Raw genomic sequence first — 25,178 nt, 5'->3', positions numbered from 1 at the left:
TTATTTAAAAAATATATATTTGACTTGGTATATGTATTTATGTACATATGTATACTTGTACGTACATATATTCATGGATATTAAAATAAAATGATGAGCAAATATTTTATTATTATTCAATATTTGACCAATCGAGTGAAAACACAAATTATTTTGCCGTGTACATTCAACAGGATCAACTGCCTATCTTAATGAATCTTATTCTGCCGACATTTCCATTCCTTTCATCTGAGCAAAAAAGAGATGTTGAATCTTGACGACAGGGACGAATTTTGTATTAGAATATATTTACGTTTGAACTGGTTATGTTATTATATAATTAAAATTAACGCTAGTCGGAGAACTTTCTCATTTAAAATCATAAATAATATCGGCGCGTTCTTCTTCAGTAATAATAATGATTATTTTCAATAAACAAAACAGCAAAGCGGAAAACTGTTGATCCAACTGTTTTCATTTATATTTCATGCCTTTGAAAAGTGCTCGTATCTTCCGAGAAGGACCGCTTTTGTTGACGTTCAAAAGAGCTAATCCTGCACTTTGATAGAATGCTTTAGTACTTCTTTGAAAATATTTATAAGCTATTCATATGTTGTACCATTTTATAACTATCTTGTCAAAGAGCAAAAATAAAAAATAGACCAATGCATGAATTGAATCATCCAGTGCACGTCAAACTGTTGTAAATATTATTCTGTGTACAAATGAGCTGCTGGCCAGACCTTGGTTTGTGACTCCAGATCGATCGTTTTCTATCAAAGTTTGCCAATTTTCGAGAGTTTTCAGCATGTCAAATTTCGCTGCTTCGTTTAAAAAATGCTGCAAATTTCTCCATAAATCCTTCGCAAATTTCAAGTTCCTCAGTACGAAATTTGTAGACTTATATAATATAAAAAAAAATCTCCAAAAATCCTATGATGCCTTATTAAAATGCTATGATGCCTTATTATATTCATAAAATTGTATATATGTATATGTTTTTAATTGGCCAGGAAGGCGCTTTTCCTCTCGGAGTTTACCTGTTAGGCCTTCCTATGTAAAAATAAAAGACTCACGAATTTAGATCGTGTAGTTCTATGTTTAAAACGGGTCTACGTGACTTGACAGAATGTTAAATTACAGAAAACGCAAATATCGGAAAGCAAAGATCGAAAATCGAAAGATCTTAAGTCGAAAGATCAAAAAAAAATGGTGCATGGTAAACGGTACATACTCACGTACATACTCACTTAATTTGCGCGAGCAGGATACAACAGGAACAAGAGGAACATGCTTTTACTCCCGTATTCTGCGCGCGCACATTAACACGGGAGGAAAAGCATGTTCCTCTTGTTCCTGTTGTATCCTGCTCGCGCAAATTTGTACCGTTTACCATGCACCATTTTTTTTTTTTGATCTTTCGACTTAAGATCTTTCGATTTTCGATCTTTGCATTCTGATATATGCGTTTTCTGTAATTTAACATTCTGTCAAATCACGGAGACCGGTTTAAAACATATGATAATAATATTGGAATAAGAACTAGCAGCCAGGTGAACGTATTCGTGCACTTTTTTTACTTTATCTATGTACGTAGTAACAATAGATGAAGTTTTGTGATCATGCGAAAATTCGAACTCGAGATTTTTTACATTATCTATGTACGTAGTAACAATAGATGAATTTTTGTGATCATGCAAAAATTCGAACTCGGAATCGATCACTGATCACGTTTTCATGATCTAGAAAAAATGTGTCTGTGTATTTTGGGGATTTTTTGAACACCGTTAGTCCTATCGAACTGAAACTTAGTATTGGTTACTGAAATTCTTATCGACACGATATAATTTTTTTTCAAATTTTTAAGTTGACCGGAAATGGGACCTCCCCTTATAGGTGTCCCCTTTTTTTAGTTTGTTTTTTGAAGTGTGGTGTCAGTTAACAGACTGTGCATGTGCTTTGTTGGTGATACGTCTGTACGAACAATCAGCGTGATAAAATAAGCGATTTATGTAATAATAAATAAATCTTTGAAAAAAATCACAAAGAGTAATAACGACGGGTGATGAGATAGACGTGTCATAAACATCGCCACGGCTTCCCAAACGATGGGACCGCGGACAGGGTGGCACGTCTCGGCCCTGCTCCATTATATCGATCCGTCGGAGAGACTTATATAATGGCGCCCCTCCACCCCGATCGGGCCACACACCCACAAGCGCTCGAGGGGTGCGAACCGCGGACACCGGAAGAGGGGAAAAGCCGGAAAAACAATCCAGAAAATATCCCGACATCGTCGCGAAGTGCGGGTCCGAAGTCGGGGCACCGATTCGGAAATTTTCTGCGCGACAAGCGAGTGCGATTTCCCGGCGATTTTCCCGATCATCGCGTCGAAAACTTTTGATATTTTCCAGTTCGCTTATCGATCAGTCGAAATCCGGAAAAAAGAGCGGAGGATCGGATCGCGCTTTTCCACCAGAAAGCTAGACAGAGTGCGTGGGTGCGCTGCGCCACTCCACTACAAATAAAGCGAGTTTTCCTCTACATGTTTTGAGGTAAGGTTATTATTGTTGATACAATCTTTGGAATTTATATGCAAGGCGTGTTAAACGGGCGTTTAGATATTTTATAAACAAATATTTTGCACAATTTTAATGTCCGTGTCATGTCGAAATATTATACAACTGAAAGTACTTAATTCAAACGGTTATTATAATAGATTTAAAAAATGTTTGGATAGTTGTTTTTAAAAAATGTTTATTGTTTAAAATATTTTTCATAATTTCATTACAGGTATCACTGTAATAAAATTTAGAAAAAGCTTTTGTCCAATTATTGAAATGATTACTAGTTTATTTATTGTAAATCAAATTTCTAATGAAATAATACAATTTTGATTCAAATTTCGGTTCAAGACAAAAGAAGACGCATTTCGTTGAAAAAAATAACAAAAGAAAATTTTATATTTCATTCGGTTCATTTATTACATTTAATTTCCAATATATAATTCAAATTCTGTAATCTTTTAATTTACAATACATCAAAAATAATATATATAATATAATATAATAATTACGTAATATTATTCATCAGAATCAAGTACGACTATTTACTATATTCTAATAATTACTTTAGGTTTAGGGTAATCCGTTTTGTTTGGTTCCATTTTCAAATATAATACAACGAATTTCTCTCTAATTGTTAAATAACCGAAATACAAACAAACTCCAATCATCTTCATATCTCTTTTATTATAATTAATATATGCACAGGTTTTTATATTTCGTTTGCAATTTTGTCCTATCTATTGGCGTATCTTATCACTGGCTGTGTTTGTTAAATCGATATATTATTTGGTTTTTTCATACAATAAAGGTATAAAGCTGTGAATTTGTATATGAAAAGTTTTCTTATCAGTGTTTGTTTAAATATTGAAGACATTCAAGATTCATCTAATTGTACATACGTACATGCATAGTATAATTGTAACCTTTGGACATTAGCCAAACATTGCTGACCTATATTCCATCACTTGAAATCATAATTCAAATATGTACAAACTGTGAAGGCTACTCTTACTATGCACATTGAAGTAAGAAAGGCGCTTTTGTATACAACAAAATATGTATATACAATAGATTGCTGCTGAAAAGAATTCAGATGGAAAAATAATTGGTTTATACTCAAATTATATGTTTGAATTTCAATTTCGTATGTATTCTGATTTTTACAGTTTAATTGAACCAGCGTGAGTCTATTGAATCGAATGAAAGGTTTCACTAATTTGATTAATAAATATTCCACAATACGCACATACATATAATTGGAGACGTATAATATAATAGCATATTGTCAAAGAGACAATAGAGCAGAGCATTTGCGATGGGAACGAACACACCTTGCTCATTTTAAATGGAAAAATGAGAAAATAAATTTTCAACGTACCAATCTTTATTACGCAATTTTTCCGTTTAAAATATTTCGTATTAAAAAAAAATTAAATCTTAAACAAAGAGACTTGGAAATAAAAACATTTTTCTTTTGTGAAAAATCCTATTACTATTCAAATACAAAGCGAGTGGAGAAAATCTCAAATATACAAACATCTTCTCATACAAAAAGGACTAAGAGCGCTCGACATTAAACCTTACCTTATCCCAAGATGTGCTTGGTTTACATTTAATTAAGAAAAGCCGTAGGTAAAACCCCCCTAGAGCTTTGAGAACAGAATGAAAAACAAATTTTAAAGAGAGTCTCTACTCCAAGTACCCCGAAGCCTTCACTTACACATTATATTCTTTTATAATAACTACAATTCGGCTTCAAGGGTTCATTATTAAATCCAGTTAAAAGGCTTTAAATTGCTTCTAACAAATTTAACAGAAATTATACAGCACGCAGACGACTCAATTAGGCCTACTTTAGCTTTTAATCCGAATTTTGAATCTGTATCTCTCTAGAAGGGACTAATTTAAGCTGTTACAAAGCCAAAACCCACGCACCCATCAAATACGTATGTATATACGCTTTTAATATACCGTCGAATTTTGAAAATCAACTCAACCACAGTATAATTATAATACGAGAGCATTGTTAAGATTATATACATACATGTTATAATAAACCAACACATACTGATAAAATTACTTTATATATACGAATTCTAATATATTGCGACGCAATTCATAATATAATTAATTTTTACGGTTTTATGTCAATATTTTCCTGACTTTTTTTTTTGGGGCATTCAAATGAAATCTGACAATATAATCTGATACCTACATATATAGAATATTCAACTAGATTTTTTTATCCATATTTTATTACATACGTACATCATATGTACCATGACAGGAATTACCCCAGTGGTTAGATTATTTTTGTACATAAGTACCAACAATTTTCAAACATAACAGGACAAACAATAGAGACATCTATTGGATAATCAACATTTTTTTTTGATACACATAAAATTTGCGAGAAATACATTATGTAGGTATAATATTTATAAGAAATTTGAGACGCCAATAACTCGAATTGCGTTAAACTAATGGGGAAAATACCGATTTATTGGATCCATCCCAACAACTAAGCTAGAAATATTGGAAAATTCAAACAGAAGGCGGTCGATCTGTGTTTTAACAACTACAAGATCTCGCCAGCAGCGTATTTGGCCGGGACTTTAACCCACGACCTCTCTACTGGCATTCAATAGCTCTACCAGTGCACTGTTCGTTTTATTTCATTCATTTCATTATTATGATTTCAAAAGCTTTCAGTTTCATAATATTTCATCAACATAAATCATGATAAGAAAATAAATTCAGCTTAACTCTTTAAGTGAATCTGCTACTAATCTGAGTATTAAAAATATTTTACGTACATATACATATATACCAGGAAGGCCTAACAGGTATACCCCATTGCCCTTCCTGGCCAATTACAAACATCGATATATGTACAAGTTTTAGAATAATTTTAACAATGCTTCATAGAGACATTTATGGATAAATTTACATTTTTTATATATATATAAATCGTCAAATATCAAGATGTTGAAAACCTCGCAATTTGCGAGACATTTATGGACAAATTTGCAGCTTTTTATACGAATATGCAAAATTCGAGATGCTAAAAGCTCGAAAATTGCGAGAAATGGGTAAAGGTTGCTAAATTGTTGGAACCGTTTCAATGAAAATCAGATAAATTGGCAAACTGATCGATCTGGAGTTACAAACCGAGGTCTAGCCAACAGCAATCAGTGAGACTCGAACCCGTGACCACTATGTTCGAAAGCATATACACTAACCATTAGTCCACGCTGCTGGTTTTATAAATATATATTAAAGTCTTCAAAAATTGATAAGGATCTGTTTGAAGCACGTTCTAGAAATTAAAATTAGCTTAAAAAACAATATTAAGAGGGCTGGACACCAGCGCCTTGTCCATACAAACGTATTACACTTCTTCCTTCCTCAATTATGGCACTAGAGAAATTATTTTTTAAAATGCTATGGATATCTACCATTGGCATACATCTGTGCTTTTATTTTTTTGATTAGTTATTTTTTATAGGAGCTAGGAGCCGCCAAACATCAATAAAATCGCCTCTTACACCCACGAAAATAGTCCAGCGTGCTTATTTAACGGTCGATTTAAAAAAAAATACGCGCACAGTTGCATAGAAAATATCTTTCTCATACCGATGATGAAATTTTTTTAAAAATTGGTCCAGTTTCAGAGGAGAAAATTGGAGAATACGAAACCTCGATTTTGTCGATTTAAAATACGAATTATCTGGTCGAAGCGCAACTGTCGCATTCGCTCAATATATATATTGATAAATATTGTCGCATTCACTCAATATATATATCGAAGAAAGGGACGGCAAAAAAATTAAGGTTTCGGGTGTACAGCCCTCTTAAGAATGAATATTAAATTTTTCACAAAGGAAGTCGAATAGACGATTAGTATTTTAAATGTTCACTTTTAAGTTACTAATCGTCTATTCGACTTCCTTTGTGTAATTATTCATTATTTCAAAAGGGTGAGTTTGTAAGTGGTTTTACGTCTGCTGTTTCAACGAGACATAAAAAATGAAAGAAAGGACAATTATTTGATGAGAAAGATTAATATTTAACCGGGCTAACGTTCTGCGGAAAATCAACAATTTGCTCAAATAATATAAAAGCCTGCGAAAGGTTACTGTCGAAATGAAAATTACTGGAATTTTTTTTATATTATTTCCATACAAACATGATTTCTCTCATCATTATTCATCCCGAATAACCACTACTTGACATTATCGCAACGACCCCACACCCTTTATTACATTATACGTAACGAAAACGATCATAAACGACGGATAAACATAACATCCCCCCAGAGTAATGTCATTTCAGCGTTTCGGGTTATAATAATATTTCGCGATAAACAGATTAGCCGAAGCCCGTAAACCGTATTCGATTACGTGGCAGGGATACGAAACTATGTAACTAGCACTAAGCCTTCATATCCATATACATATTATATGTACTTGAAACATGTAATATAAACCATATGTGTTACATAAAAGTTTTCTCCTTGTAGTGGAACTATCTAGGTACATGTTTCTTTGTAAATCCACTGTTTTTAATTCATACTAGACGGGTTTCGGAAATGCTCGAAGTCCTCGGATAGGTTTTTTTTTTTCAACTTTCATCAACCTGAGCAATGCTGGGTAATTCTAAAATGTAAATAGGGATGTGTTTGTTTGTCCGCTATGTAAATTTACAGTTTCATTTAATTTGAAACATGCATTCTACATATCCATTTCTATCATACATATATCTTGGTAAACGGATTACATCGTTGCGAATACGGAAAATCGCGAATACGGAATATCTGGTACTCGAGTTCTTGTTAGTATGATAGATGGAATTTTCAGGTGGCAGATGTTTCATGAACGAGATTTTAGTGACATGTGCGAAATCGCTTTTTACAAGCTTCTTCTATGTTTGCCTTCGCTCGTTCGTCTGACAACATTTGTATTTTATATCCTTCATTCTTCCGATCGTTTTGAAACGTTGCTATTTTGCGCGGTTTGGTCAACAATATATGTATATGTATATTCAAATCAAATCCGCCAGTATGATGGTGAAAAATAATCGTAATAGACGAGTTTAAAAAATGCTATAATTTTGACCATATTGTCGTCATTTTGATCATATTGTACAATTGCAGAATAATCACAGAACCTTCTATCTTATATATAAGTATATAATATATACATACATGTATTTGAGGATACTCTAGCTTAGCTCGTATTATAAAATTGTTTTGGAAAGGATTGGATGGACGATTTTAAATCACATCCACTCTTCAGGTCGCTTTGATATCTTACCGACATACGGGGTTTAGCTAACATTCGAGTAAGCTAATTTCTCTGACATGAAGCTAAAGTAATGTAATCATCAAAAAATCATTAAAAATTACATCAAAATCTTGTATCAGATCAAAGCCATAACAGCTAGCTATCTAAGCACGTCTTTCTACCGCCCCTTCACATATTACAGGCTAAATAATTAAACAGTTCTAACAGTAACTATTTTTACTCTCATTTATTATTACATAGTTTAACTAAATGTGTTTTCGCAGCTGATTTCGAACCATTGGAACCACATACGGGGGGGAGGGAAGGGTTAACGCTCATTAAAGCAAGTAAATGTCTTCGTCATGACGCTAAATAGATTTAATCACTAACGATATCATCAAAATTTCATTACAATCGACCGTTAGATCGACGCGATGACAACTGGCACCAATTGGCAACTTAAAATTTTACGTAGTTAAAAGTTAAAATTTATATGGGATATTATGAAAAAAAAGCAACTATCATAACTTATAACTAGAGCCCGGAATCTGAAGGGGCTGTTTATTGTTCAAAGATTGTAAATGCATTGTTAAAGGTTTGCCGAACCTTTTTTACAAAGCATTTACAACAATTGAACAATAGGTGAATTGAATTGAATTGAACATTTACAACAATTGAACAGGTGGCACGTTTCCGGCCCCTTCAGATTCCGGGCTCTACTTATAACAGTTGCTTTTTTTTCATACTATCTCGTATAAATTTTAACTTTCACCAGCCCGAGAAACAACGGGCAATTCGACTAATCTACATATGTAAATGTTGTCTTATAAATGTTGGATCTGGTTGTCAGGAGACATAGACAGTTGTGTAAAATGAAACTCCATGGGCGGCTTACAACATTATTTACAATTTCACGGAGCGCCACAAAGAACTGTCGTTACATGTACAAAACGGCAACTTAACCATAGTCCATTCTTCAACTCATGCATGCAACCTAATCATTCATGCGTGCCTTCTTCTGGATTAAAACTAAGTCTCACATACATTCATATGCACCTATGTATATACAAATGAAAGATTTATCCGCTGTGCAAAATCAACAGTTTTCAACATGAGTACGACCTCCGAATTTGGTATACTGTTCCGCGGTACCTTAACTTAAAACGTGTATTATTTATTTATTTATTTTTTACATATATAACAGGAAGGCCTTACAGGTAACCCCAATGCGCCTTCCTGGCCAAATACAAACATTGCAGCATTTTTTATTATACAAGTCGCTTAATTACGACACACTGAAAAACTCGCAAATTAACGAGACATCTATGAATTGTACATAAATTTTATTGTAAATCAATCTCAAATAGTGGTGACATAGTTGATAGGAAAGATATTTAGCCAATTTTACCAGGAACCGTTTCAACAATTAAATCGATAGGAAATAATCGATCTGGAGTCACAAATCCAGGTCTGACCAGCAGCACTACATATATATTCGGAAAAATACTTTTCATTCGAGGTCAGCTCATGGGATCGAACCCGGCGCCTCTCGACGCTAAGCAGAAGCTCAACGATCGAGCTATGCTGCTGGCATTATGTAGTTTCGGAAGAACTCTTTGAATGATTTTTCCTTTAAAGTTTTTCTCCACCCAAGCAACGCCGGGCATCGCTGGATATTTCACGATATAAAAAATGGACATTTGTTTGCTTTTCCGCTATTGAAATCAATTATTTTCGTTTAAGAACCACAAAATTCAGTATATTATATCATACTACTACATATAACATTGAGATCATGCAAAATTTTCTATAAAGTTTCTATTTTCTACTTTTTTCCTATCCTTTCACCAACTTGGACAACGTCATTCAATTCATTAAAGTTGAGTGAAAATATGCTTTTGTTTATATACATAATATTTTTATTTATTTTTATTTTTTATTGTTACAAATCAATTACAGATTTGCTCCAATGCGACGGGTGTACGTTAACGAAATACAGAATATATAAATCAGAAATCAGAAATACAGTAATACATATACAATCAGAATATATAGCATATAACAATTAATCAGAAATAATAATCATAGAGACATCTATGGATTATTTTTACATTTTTTTTTGTGTACCATTTTTATACATATAATAAATACGAAATTATAGAGATATCTATAGATTTCAGATTACTGTGTATAATTATTACAAATTATACACAGGCAGATTTTGTGACAACAGGAATAGATGTAATACCAATTTTCAGGAACCGTTTCAGCAATGATCAGATAAAATTGGCAAACTCTGATAGAAAAACGATCGATTTGGAGTCACAAAACCCCCAAATCTAACCAGCAGATGGCGAGGACTCGAACTTTTGACCTCAGTGGTGCTAAATATATACGCTACCACTAAGCCAAACTGCTGGCTATGTATATTTTAACCGAATCTCCGTTATGGTATTTTGCCCATTACACGTGATGTGTCAAAATTAGTGTTTCTGGAACTTTTTCCAACAAATGTGACACTTTTAGGGTTTAATATGAGTGGACAAAACGAGTAATCGTGCTCTGCCATTGTTGGAAAGAGGAATATGTGCTATTCAAAGCCCGAAAAGTGTCCTATAATGTTTTGGTTAAATGTGACGTGTAGTTTTTTCGTTTGTCACATTATATTTCTGTGCGGGGTCTGTTTTCATTTTCTGCTTTCTATTATATTATAATTTTATCCAACGTTTGAATTGTTTTAGTTTTTCTTATATAAAGGTGACGGTTGGTTTTTCGTTGCTTTTATTGTTGAAATGCTATTTATATTTGTCTGGAGGTCGTTTTCTAATGAAATTGTGGGCAAAAGATACAGATTTGAATGTAGGTATGTATGTATATTGCTTTATGTAATTACATACATAGACAAATATTGAGGTACAATAAATATAAAATATATAGATAATAAAGAAGCGTTACAGTTTAATGAAGAGAAAATGGAACATCTCATTAATTTCTACCTATACCTTGAGGCATACATTCATATGTATGTATGTATGTTTTTAGTTGAAGAAAAACTCAATATGTACTGAAAATTTTATAAAAGTTTCAGAACGTGTAATATTTTCAAGACATAATATTAGAAGTTTTCTTTTTAAGTTCATTATAAGGAAAATTCATATTTTTCACATAATTTATAATTCTTGCCAGATATTTTTTTATATAATATAACAAATTAATAATAATTCAAGAAATTTTTCCATTCTTTTAGTCGAAATACAGTAAAAGTTTAATTAAAATGACAAACTTTTCTTTGAAAGATCATGAATTATATTATATTTAATGTACCTACATATAATTTATCAAACCGATTTAAAATATCTGTATATATGTATGTATATATGTATGTACATACATTTTTGTCTCAAATAATTTTAGATTTATTTTTTTCTCAAAACATTTACAGATATATATGTATGTACATATGTATATATATAGGCGCCGAGAGAAAATTCTGGCTCGGGGGAAAATTTAATTTCGTGACCAAAAAAAAGAATAATTAAAATTATCTATGCTGTTATATTAACCGTAAAATTTTCCAAAATTAATTTATTTGACGGGCAAATATATATATATATATATATATATATATATATATATATATATATATATATATATATATATATATATATATATATATATATATATATATATATATATATATATATATATTTTTTTTTTTACTTTATCTATGTATGTACATACGTAGTAACAATAGATGAAGTTTTGTTTTTTTTTGTCGGTCATATATTTGACTCTTCATGGGAAATTTTGTCGACGAATTCGTCACCGCTGGGCAGGCGGGAATTAGCAGGCTTCGCTTTAACCGCTGACCATTTGGGACCAGGCCCTTAACACTTGTCGCACTGTGATAGATAAAAAGTGACCAGGACTTATACTTAATTTTATTTCTCCAAATATACTGAAACAAGGGTCTTCATATTTTATGAATTCCTCGTCAAAACGTCTATAATTCGAATTATGCCATTACGAAATAAAAACATCAACAGAAATAAATATTTTTGCGGAAATTCTCTTGTACACGTGCCTCACAGATGCGAGAGAGAAGAGGAATTCAGTACGTGCTACGCTCAACGGCCAGTGTGAGAATGATATCCGCCTTGGAACGACATCTGTGTTACAGCCGTATTTTTTTTTTCCATTTCTTGCACTTATTCGTATACTTATTATACACGATAAAATGATTTTTATGGCTAATTACAATAATTAACCTCGCTGATTTTGCATTATTTTAACTCATGGAAAGGACTTCGATAATGGTTTGATGTAGTTTATTGAAATGTAAAATTTGCACGTGGTGGGCCAGCGGAGCGTACGGAACACAAGCTGTCCGAACGCCGTCTGCTCGCTGACTCTGTCGACCGTCGCGTATTTCCGCTTGGGCCGACACTAATGCCAACTCGTCAATAATGCCAATCGACAATCAGTTAATAAGACTGTTTGCCACACGTCATTACAAAAGTCGGAACATAGTCCCACATAGGAAAACTGTTGAACAATACAGTTATTCTACAGAGTTACAGCATTACTGACGAGTCGTTTACAATAAATCATAGCTCTTAAAATAATTAAATAGAGGGTGAATAATGAAACCTTTGCCTCATCCAGTGTGAGGATAAAATCAATTTATTGGTTCAGTAATATTTCAACTTATAGGTATACCTCTGGTGAATGTTGTTTCTATTTACATTAAAATTTTTGAAATCTCCTTTGAAGCTGTGAATAAGCATTACAAGATAAGTTTACTTTAAAGAAGAGAGAGTGGACTGTATATGGTTTAAAACTTAAGCATTCCTCATCTTGATGTTAACTTAGACAATACAATGTTGACACTGTTACAGTTGTCAAGACAGATCAGCTATTACCGATCAACTAAACTTGATTAGTGAGTGTAATGCTCCTAAGTTAACTTGATTTCATCAACAAGTAGCACAAACATTGCTAAATTAAAAGTAAATTGGAAAGTCATTCATTCATTCCTACAAGCAGGAAATGAAGGCGAACTATGATTATAGATGTCTCTACGTTAAACATCGAAATGTTCAGTATTATAATATTTACTTATTCTATGATTCACATAAATACTATAAACAGTAAGAGTTAACTTATGTTTTCATAACAAGAAACATAAGACCTGCGGATGACTCCCGGCAGGTTATAATTAAGTAGACATGAAATAATTTAAGATGCTCCATTAAGTGTGGCTTGGAGACTAACATTAACAAATCATGAATCTAATTTTAACTGTCAAATTTGAACAGTTTATTTTAAACTCGGATATAATCCTTCCGAGTGATGACATGAGACAAGTCTTATATTATAAAGACAAAATGATTAGATTAAATTCGGAGATATATACTGCCGAATGTTAAAATGAAAATAGCTTAAATTATACACACAACACAATTAAAGTGAATTACGGAGTACTACTATTAACATTGAATGATTTAAACTCATGATTACATCTAATAAGTAATATGAGTTGGGGGTAGTGTCTTCGGGTTAAACTAAGCTACCGAAGTTGACGGAATTGAAGCTGCTGTTTCTCCTCCCTCTTGCTGATCTTCCTTCCTGTCAAGTGGTCCTTGTGGTAGAATCGGCAATGGCGCCACTAGATGACTGGACCGACGAAACTCTCCGCTGGCAGTAAAGACGTCGACGACTCGAACTCTGCCATCTGGTCCGGGATACAATTTAGTGATTCGACCCAAGACCCATCGGGTTGGCAGCATGTGTTCCTCCTTTAACAGGACCATTTGACCCACACTCAGATTGTTGCTCGAGTCCTTCTTCCATTTGTGTCGTAACTGCAAAGAATGTAAGTATTCCGCCGACCAACGTTTCCAAAATGCTGCTGTGGTCAATTGTATCTGAAGCAGATTGGCATGGACATTAGTGTTATATTTAACCTCCATTGGAAGAGCGAGTAAGGATCTGCCAATTAAGAAATGTCCAGGTGTGAGGGGTAAAAGGTCTAGTGGATCCGAAGACAAGGGACTAAGAGGACGGGAATTCATGCAAGCTTCTATTTGAGTCAATACCGTACAAAATGATTCGAAATTTAAGGTGGTGGCCTTTAACACCTTGTTTAAATGAATCTTCATGGATTTAACCGCTGCTTCCCACAGCCCTCCCATGTGAGGCGCCCTTGGCGGGTTAAACTTCCAACGAATCCCTTCGGAGGCTACATACCGTAGTAGCTTCTCCTCATGAGGACGTTCGTAAATTAATTTTACTAAATTAACGAGTTCACGACTTGCACCGACAAAATTAGTAGCATTGTCGGAATATATCGTATTGGGCCTGCCACGTCTGGCTACGAATCTTCTTAAACAATTTAAGAAATTTGAACTCGTTAAGTCTCCGACAAGTTCCAAGTGAACTGCCTTACTGGAAAAACACACAAAGACACAAACGTAACCCTTAATTATCTTAGAATTCTTATTGCAACCACTCTTCACAGGAAAAGGTCCTGCGAAATCTATCCCCACATGACTGAAAGGAAAATTCGCAGTGGTACGTTCAAGCGGGAGTAATCCCATTAATCTATTGTGTGACAGTGGTTTATTTCTGAAACAAATGACACATGAACGCACCACTCCTTTGACAGTATTATGTCCGGCCAATGGCCAATAGGTCTGCCGCAATAACGACAGTAAGGCTTGAGTACCCAAGTGAATATATTTCAAGTGCGCATCTCGGACAATCATGTGTGTAAGTTTATGCTTATTTGACAAGATAATGGGTGACGTTGATAGAGTTGTTCCCAGAGGAAGTCTACTTCCAACACAAATTAAATTCTCGTGGAATAGAGGGGACAATTTAGCTAATTTACTGCTACTGGGAATTGGATGTCCCTTGCTCAGCAAACGATATTCCAATGGAAATGATTCCATTTGCGATAACCTTATCAAATTATTTAAAGCATCTTTTAATTCTAAAGCGGACGGTTCGTTATTTTCTTTAACGTTTAATTGTTTATTCCTTAGTGGCCGACGAACATATGATAAAACTCGAAGGAGTCTTGGAAGATGAGAATATTTATCTATCTAATTATTTTCCCTCACAAGGGTAGCGTTAGTGACTACCCTTCTCTCTGGAAGATCTATTGTGATCTCAGGAGGTCTTCGAGGCCATCGTGATTCATCTAATTTCAACCAACTAGGGCCGTCCCACCATAACGAATTATGATTTAATTGTACATTTTTATTTTTCTCTGCTATTTGAATCTGTCGGTACATCTGCTTAATATCCGCAGTAATCACGTATTTATGGAGTCGAAAGTTGAGTAGTAAACTTAACAAATCTGATTGGACACTAGGTCCCACCATCAAAATATTATTTAGTGAGATATTAGACGTTGTCTTTGCGGACGCATCAAAAACTACACGATATTTAGTGGTAAGGCTAGACTCCTTAACCACGACGTGATGAGGTAAATAACAATGAACCTCATGTGCCTCCGGAGGTTCACACTCTGACATATGTCCTAAATTTATGTACTCTTCTAAAACTTTATTGTATTCCATTTTTAAATTATTATTGGCTAAAAAACGTCTTTCCAAAGTTTTGTGTCTTTTCTCCGCAATGTGCAATGAACTTCCTAATACTACCGGGGAATTTTTATATGGTAAAGCTACACAAAATCTACCGTTTTTATCTCGTGATGTGTGTGCTTGGAAATGTTCCTCACATCTTTTCTCCTCAAGAGATTGATGTTTTACCATAGGAACCTGGTCGATCATCCAAAAGTTTTGAATGTGACTGTCTAATTGACTTAAGCCTATGTGGCTCTTCCCTGGAGCATTATTTACTTCGGGATATGGACCAACTATTGTCCATCCGAATTCGGTATCCTTTAAGATAGGCATACCTTTTCCTAACTGGATGGTTCCTGCTTTCATAGCATGAACGCAAATCTCGGCGCCGAGCAAGAAATCGATTGGCGTCGGTTTATTCCAAAGGGGATCTGATAACTTAATTCCCGCTGGTATTGAAATTAACTGTTGATCCAGTTTCACAGTTGGAATTTCGCCAGTAATTTCTGGTAATACCAAACACAACACTTTGGTTGAGTAATTAGTGGTTGAAGACCTTATGGTCACCTTGGTGATGTGACGAATGCTACTTTCTTGATTAGCGATACCTACAATTTTTTGAGAGATTTTCTCTAATTTGAAGTTATTCTTCTTAGCGAAAGATGTGGTAACATAGTTGACTTGTGAGCCGGAATCTAATAATGTGCGACCCTTAACGACCGTTCCATTGGACGTTATAATGTCTACTTGTACCGTCGGTAAAATTATCTCCCTTTGAGAGAAATGAGTAGAATGAGCATTAATTGACTTCCTTCCCGTATTATTGGAACTAAATGTATCGTCCTGATGCAACAAAGTGTGATGGTTTTGTTTGCACCTTAAGCAATTATAGTTAGACTTGCAATTTGTTATCTTATGCGATGAATTTAAACATTTAAAACACATGTTATTAGATTTAACGAATTCATTTCTTTCCATACTGGATTTTGCTTTGAATTTATCACATTTGCCTATGAAATGATTATTTCGACAGAATGCGCATGCGTTTACCTTACTTGATGGGTTTTTGTTCGCGACATGAGTTCTCATGATTCTTTGACGACTATGAGGGAATTCCTTCACCGTAGTTACAGATGCAGTAGATTGTAATACATTACATCTATTCTGCAAGAATGTCTCTAAACTTTCATATGGTGGCATTTCTCTGCTAACCAGCGATATTTCCCAGTCTCTTACTATATTAAAAGGTAATTTCCTTAGAACTAAACATGTTACCCATGGATCTAAAATTTCTCTCGCGTAACCCAACGATTCAATGTTTTTAATACACACTGTTACCTGATTCAATAGATTTCTCAATTCGATATGTGATTCTCTTGTGATTAATTTTAAGTCACAAAGTGAATTAATCCTAGTTTTGAGATTAAGTCTTGGTAAATTATATTGCTTGTCTAAAATACTCCAAGCTATTTCGTAATTGTCTGAGCTAATATCTAAACCTGATACAGCTGCCAAAGCGGGACCGATTAAGGATTGATGCAAATATTGCAATTTCGTGACATTCGAATATTCCGTTTTGTTTCCTATTATATTCTTAAAAGCTTGTTGAAACGATTGCCATTCAGATGGATCTCCCTGAAATGTGGGAATGGTTAACGTCGGTAACTTATCTCTAGCAAATTTAATTGTTGCTTGCTCTACCTTTAGTTTACTATCTTGAAAGGATTGGCAATCTAATGCTGCTTTAAGATTTTTAACTGTTATTGTAATTGCATCGTACTCTTCGTCTATTTTGGCCGCTTTCGGTATGTCTGTAAGGTTATCTAAATACTCGTAATGGAGTTTTCGGACATAATCGTATGCTTCTTTAATGGTTTGATACTGTCCTTCATCTAATTCGGAGGATTTATCTATTTTTCCTTTTAGTCTTTGTACCGCGCCTGAATACCTTAATTCTATTGACGTCATTATAACTTCTACTTTATTTTCCTTCGCTAATATTTCTATCGATTGAGTCTGACTTCGAGTCTGATGTATTCTAGAGCTTGACCTGTCTCTAATAGGTTCTACGTCCCTAGTTGGATTTCGACCTTTATGCGACTTGGAAGTCGAAGCTTCTATTTCCTCGTTTTCAGCACTTGACATTTGTTTCAGAAAGTTGCACTATTTCGTCTCATAAATACAGTTGTTCTCTACTATAGCTGTCAATTGAACTATTCGTAGAGATAAGGTAATAATATTCAATGATTAACCGTGAATCTTAATATTCTACTTTAACTATTATCACCAGAATCTATCCAACATATTTTGGAAGAAATTACAACCCTAAATTGGTGGGTGCTTGATTTAAACCACTTTGGGGCTACAAGTCTTGTGATTTATTTTAAATCACCACTGTTTCATCACACATTATGAAACAAAGAGATCTACCGATGTATGAATATGCCGGTATGTACTTGATTTAATCCACTTTGGGGCTACAAGTGTAATTCCACATTTATCGTGGAAGGGGGGGGGGGGAGGGTGTTTCTACACACATTAAGAAACAAAGATCTACCGATATGAATATACCGGTATGTACTTGGTTTAAGCCACTTTGGGGCTACAAGTATAATTCCACATTTATCGTGGAAGGGGGGGGGGGGAGGGTGTTTCTACACACATTAAGAAACAAAGATCTACCGATATGCATATACCGGTATGTACTTGGTTTAAGCCACTTTGGGGCTACAAGTATAATTCCACATTTATCGTGGAAGGGGGGGGGGGGAGGGTGTTTCTACACACATTAAGAAACAAAGATCTACCGATATGAATATACCGGTATGTACTTGATTTAATCCACTTTGGGGCTACAAGTATAATTCTCCACGTGCTTTGCTAATTTTACACTACATCTGATTTTACACTTTTAATACGAAATTCGATGCGACCGATGAAACATTCCTTCGTAGCGCGATATTATTTTATACAATCGCGTTAATTAATTGTTATACTTTAAAACATATTTTAAAACTGACCTACCCACATGATTGCCTTTTGAACAGATTGCCTGAGATTGAATACATTCACTTACTTGAATATCCTTTACGATGTTTATGTGATCGTTCCGATAATTTTGGATTACCTCTGTGTCCCATGCGTCTTTGTAGGTTATGTTTTTATTTATATATTTTCTGCGTCAATCACGCGGTCATGTACCTCTGTACATCAATCAATATATTGCTGAAATAGAAGCAAACATGTTATTAGTATTGGAAAGGTATGGATAGTAACAAAGGAACGATACCGATTTCTTAATTGACATCCATTTTTTCTCGACCACGTTTTTTCCTATTGGTTTGTCCGTTTGGTGTTGTGGCCTAGGTTACTGGTGTCCGGTTCGAAGTGACCATCATGGAAAAGACTTCGATAATGGTTTGATGTAGTTTATTGAAATGTAAAATTTGCACGTGGTGGTTCAGCGGAGCGTACGGAACACAAGTTGTCCGTACGCCGTCTGCTCGAACTCACATTTTCAACTGGACACTTGGAGTCCGGCACAGTAGCTAGCGGGTTTTCTTAGCACAGTAAGGCAAGAGTTAAAAGTAGTTAGGCCCAAGGATTTTATACCATTTACCCCCCCCCCCCTCTTTCTACATCCCTGCATATATACATATGTATGTATTCACTATAGCCGACTAAGCGACTTATATTGTATATGTACGATACAAAACCCGGCCCATGAAATTGTCCCATTAATTCACTGGCGAGCTCAACTCTCATCCAGTGAAGGCTCGACTGGCGTAATATGAAACTCATTTACGTCCTTTCAACCTTAGAGAGCGTTACCTGAAGGCTTACGCAAATGAAAATTCATGCGAAGGCACGTTTCCAGGAAAAATTTGAGAGGGGGAAACGTTGAGCGGAACGAGCAACAGGTTGTTATTAAGGTAACATAGCGGAAAATTTTGCGTAACCGCCATAATTATATAACGAGTGAGGTATTTAATTTTGGTGTACATATATGTACACATGTGCGTATTCTTTCACCACATTCCGTTGTATCGGTCTGACCTATAATTTTCATTGAGGTCGTGAATTTTCCTCTGAATGGCGAACGTCTCGTGAACGCTGGAATTTAATATCAGCATACCGAAGCCTCGATGAAATTGATGGCTATACCCACACGTACAAGTGCTGGAATAAAAAATATACAGCTCAATTGAATACGTCTGCTATATACAAAACGCTATTTGGAAATGAAAAAACGTGTGTGTCAAGTAGTAGGCGGAGAGAATTTTCCGACGGAAAATTCGATGTGGAAAAATTAATTTCGGCCAAGATACATAGCGTGAGTGTCGTGGAAAAAAATACGATACATTTTCCAGACGAGAAAATATAAGCCGTCATTACGAAAGGTCGTCATTAATAATTGCGAATATGATGGAAAAAATTCGTGTAAAATATTCATCGAAAAACTGTACTGGAAGATAATGTAATTCATTATTCATTATAATTTTATTATTATTTTTGCTCATTAAAAAGGCTGAAAAAATGTTCAAAGGTTGCTTTTTGTATATAATAATCGTTTAACCTTTGCTGATTATGAAAATTATTCACCATATATTTTTTCATTTTATATATTATATTTTTTATACAAAAAACATAATGAATTATTAATTTTGACAATTTTTCTAAGCTTATCAAATCGTCGTATCTATATATGTATATATATAAAAATGAATGTCTGTGTGTGTGTGTCTCGAATAGGCTCCTAAGCCACTGAAACGATTACGATTTAACTTTCAGGATTTGTTGTATGCATGTCCGGGAAGATTACTGTGAAAAAAAAACGGGAAAAAACTGGAGCGGAAACGGTAAAAACGGGAGTGTCATTGCAACGCTATAATTTCAAATGTTTTCGCGTCGCGACCAATGTGTTTTTCCGAAAAATGGGAACGGGAACGAGAACGGGAACTGGAACGAGAACTGCATGCGTTTTTCCGACAAATGGGACCGGAATGAGAATGGGAACAGGAACGGGAGTTAGAACGAGAACGGGAACGGGAATTGCATGTGTTATTTTGGCATTGCAACGCATGCCGGGTTCAGCTAGTATAAAAATAAATATCTTATTTTTGATGAAAATATATTAAAAGTGGCATTAAAAAGTAGAACATGAAAAAATTTCTTTTTTTTTCAACAATTTTGGCATATTGACATTACAAAGTAGTTCCAAGTCTTCAATGTGGCTAAACAAAAAAAATATTAAGGTTTAAATTTATAATTTCTATTTATAAAAGTAAAAATACAGTATGATTCGGTTAGCGCTTTGGGTGATAGTTGAATTCAAAAACTTAAAAAAAAAGTACATCTATAAGGGTAGGTACCATTTCCGGTCAACTTAAAAATTTGAAAAAAATTTACGTCGTATCGATATGAATTTCAGTAACCAATACTAAGTTTCAGTTCGATAGGACTAACGTTGTTCAAAAAATTATCTCCATTTCAGAACTGACATCCGTATTGATTATTGCTCCTAGGTATTTGTAGTGTTCGACCTGTTCAATAATATGTCCGTCCGCGCACACTCAAGTTTAATGGGTCCGTCTTTTCTTTGCAAACAATCATTGATTTTGTCTTTTTAATATTAATGAACAGATCCCACTTTGACACGATTGGTCGATTGCGAACAATAATGACCATAGATGTCATGTATAATTTCGAATTATGTAGATAATTTGATGTGTTTCTTGATCTGTGTAGTAGACTCGTCGCATTGGAGCGATCTGTAATGACGAGTGTACATAGAATGATTGAATATAATCTATCTATATAAAATTGAATGTTTGTCTGCCTGTCTGTCTGTCTTGAATAGGCTCCTAAGCCATTGAACCGAATACGATGGAACTTTCAGGATTTGTTGTATATCCGGGAAGATAAAGAAAAAAAAACGGGAAAAAACCTCTTAATAATAATATACGTAATTCGTATTATCGACGCGAAAGTATGAAGCACCATTGTGTAATCAAGGAAATTCGTTTGTTGGCAACCACGATAACCAGTTGGTTTTTTACGACACGGCTTTGATGAGACGTTATTTGAGCTCCAACCATCACTTGAAACGGGAACGCAACGGGAAAGGGAACCTAATTACGATTAATTTAGCTTAAATTAATTACGATTAATTACGATTTTACCGATGCGAAAGTTTGAAGCGCCATTGTGTAGTCAAGGAAATTTGTTTGTTGGCAACGACGATAACCAGCTGGTTTTTTACGACACGGCTTTGATGAGACGTTATTTGAGCTCCAACCATCACTTGAAACGGGACCGGGACGGGAACGCAACGGGAGAGGGAACTTAATTACGATTAATTTAGCTTAAATTAATTACGATTTTACCGATGCGAAAGTTTGAAGCGCCATTGTGTAGTCAAGGAAATTTGTTCGTTGGTAACCACGTTACCAGTTGGTTTATGACGTCACGGCTTTGAAGACACGTTATTTGATCTCCAACCATCACTTGAAACGGGAACGGGAACTGCATGCCTTATTCTGGCATTGCAACGCATGCCGGGTTCAGCTAGTAAAAAATAAAAATAAATAACGATTGCATGTCTTCGGCACTCTCATTCAGTATTACCATATAATCAGCAAAACGGATATTATTAATTACTATTCGCACTTCTATTCGAATATCGACTGCGTGGTTGAACACCATTTCCGAATACATATTGAAAAGCATGGACGACGAACTTCCTTCACGACAGCAGATTGATTCCAGTATTCTTCAAAAGGGCGATATCCTTTGCATTTATTCCAGTGTGTTTTAGTGCATGGATTAATCCATCATGTTCCACTCTGTCGAATGAATTTCCAAAGTTGATGAAACAGACGTATGTATATCCTCTATTTAAATTCCCTACACTTTTGCAGGAGCACGTGCATGCAGAAAAACCCTCCTCTTGTTCCCAATCCTCCTCTAAATCCAAATTATACATCGCCAATCATGCTTTCGCACTTATGTACATCTTATTCTTTCTTCAACATGCAAACTATGGTATATATGTACATATATGAATGCACATATGTAAGATTGCATCGACAAGTATGGAGATTTCACAAATTTTACAATTATTAAGAGTTATAAAGGGTTATATCGATTCCAATTCCAGTTTCAGTTCCGGTTTACCCAATTACTTGAATTATTAGTAATGAAATAGGGACAAATAAAAAATATATAAATAAGTACATTCATAGTGTATGTATATATGTATGTGTATGAATTTCACGCAAAAATGAAATGGGGAAAATAATGCACTAAAATAGAAAAAATTAAGTTTCCTTTCGTATATTTCTGCCAAACAGATTTTAAACATGAAATATTTCTAATAATTTAATTTAAATAAATAATCTTTCTCCCTAGCAAATTTCCCCCGGATATTAAAATATTTCTAATAGTTAAATATTTCTTCTTACATAAGTTTGGCTTAATGGTAGCGTATACATTTAGCACCACTGAGGTCAAAGGTTCGAGTCCTCGTCAAACTGCTGGTTAGGTTTGGGGGTTTTGTGACTCCAAATCGATCGTTTCTCTATCAGAGTTTGCCAATTTTATCTGATCATTGTTGAAACGGTTCCTGAAAATTGGTATTAGATCATTTCCTGTTGTCACAAAATCTGTGTGTATAATTTGTAAAAATTATGCACAGTAATCTGAAATCTATAGATATCTCTAGACATCTCTATAATTTCGTGTTTATTATATGTTTAAATTTGTAATAATAATTGTACACAAAAATTTAAAAATAATCCATAGATGTCTCTATGATTATTATTTCTGTACTGATTAATTGTTATATGCTATGTATTCTGATTGTATATGTATTATTGTATTTCTGGCCGTTATCGTACACTCGTCGCATTAGAGCGATCTGTAATGACGAGTGTATATTGATTGTAACAATAAAATAAAAATAAAATAAGTATGTCCAAAATATAAAAATTTGGGCGTAAGGACATCATTTGATGGTAATTTATACGCCCCAAGCTTTTATATTTAGGACATATAGGATTTATTGTAATTTAATATTTTAATATCATTTGCAACAGGCGACGTAACTATCAAATTGGTACGTGCCACAGGAAAAGAGACCAAATTGCGGCATCTTATGTACCTACATAAATTGGTTGAGAACATTGAAGCTCAAATCTGCTAAAAAGTAAAGATTGCTCACCGAACCAACCAGTAACTTAAACTTAAATAAATGCTTTGACATCGCTTTCCCTTCAGTTTTGAAATTTATGCAATTCGTTCCGAGTCATATTTTGTCGGACAATGAACTATTTCAAATTTGCATTTATTTTCAGGAGCCACTCTAATGTCAACGTTATTTATCTATATTAAATCCCTGGGCGTGAAAACATCGCGAAGTTATTAGGTTGTGTATGAATATTACATGAAGGTATCAAGTATCATTACACAGCATGTATTTCAAATATACGTCTACATAAATTTAACATGCGCCCTTTATTGCCAAACCTCAGACACACATACAGACATACATACATATAATATAATACAAGATCATTTTACAATATCGCTTACAATCAAATTTGAAATATGTGCATATATTTCCACGTCAGCGTTTGATATCCATCGAAATAGATTGTATTGTCGTGATAGATGTGGGATAGGGATACTCGTGTCCGTGTCCAGAAAAGCAATTTCAGTGGGATCAATTACGGATCTCCGTCTCACTAAACACTCGAATGCAAATTAAATGACCTGAATAACTCAATGGGACCGTAAATGGATCACGAAGAGATATATGTACATATGTACCTACCTTTTGAATAAAAGAATTCTAGAAATAAATTCAAACCTTCAGTTGTCGAGGGACTTTTCAAGTCCCCATCCAATATTGTCGATTCGTTGTAGTACTAATGGTTGCCTGATGTTGCTCGGGAGGATAAAAGTAAAAAAAAAAAAAAAAAAACACTTCAAATACCCCGACTCGTTCCAAAACACGTTGAGGGCGAGAACACACAGAGTGGTATGTGTTTTTTTTTTTTAAATATTTTTAAACATGCGAAAAAAACGCAACACCCCTAGCCCATATACACGGTATACAGTCCCAAAAATCACCCCCTGAAGTGTTTTCGGTGATATTTTATCCTTGTATTTATCCTTGCTTGACAGTAATCGATAACAATGAATCCCATATTTAAAGAAATTTAGGAGAAACTTGTTGGTTGCATATTTTGTTGCATATTAGCTTTTTATTATTACTAAATTATGTTCACAATACATCTTATATCTATTTTAATAGCTACTGATCTACTGATCATTTTCTATTTTACAATTTTAAATTAATTTTGTTAGTAATCATAGTATTATATCATTATAATGTTAATATTGTTACGTACGCCGCGGATTGAGCGAATTGCACTTAGACCAACGGATATCTGTTATCGGATTAACTAAGTGCATGCACTTACTTCCAAGGATTATATCTGGACTCTAAGTGCATTTAGGCTAAACAATGACCGTTATTAGTTATTTCTCAGAATCGGTACGGGGATACCCAATGTCGTGGAAATACATATCCGAATACGTGACTATACAACAGGTAAACAGATTAGGCGTCCTGAGAGATCTACCCTTTATAAGGCGGTACGTAGGCGATATCATGTCATTCTGGACTGAGCAGTGACAGTGCGTGTATCTCCTTAATCATCAATAAATGCTGTGAAACGACTGTTGGC

General features: G+C 34.4%; 1 protein-coding gene across 1 annotated transcript in view; it reads left to right on the top strand.

The window, feature by feature from the left end:
• Positions 1-2,023: 2,023 nt before the first annotated feature.
• LOC143915913 (uncharacterized) overlaps positions 2,024-25,178 on the top strand; it is a 35,263-nt gene continuing 12,108 nt past the window's right edge. Inside the window, exon 1 of the mRNA XM_077436734.1 lies at positions 2,024-2,534. The gene's annotated coding sequence lies outside the window, so the exon portion shown is untranslated. The remainder of the gene's footprint in view (positions 2,535-25,178) is intronic.

This window comes from Arctopsyche grandis, chromosome 8 (genome assembly GCF_051622035.1).
Source record: "Arctopsyche grandis isolate Sample6627 chromosome 8, ASM5162203v2, whole genome shotgun sequence".
Classification (NCBI taxonomy): Eukaryota; Metazoa; Arthropoda; class Insecta; order Trichoptera; family Hydropsychidae; genus Arctopsyche; species Arctopsyche grandis.
Note: the sequence above shows the minus strand (reverse complement) of the source record. Positions and strands in the feature narration are given on the sequence as shown.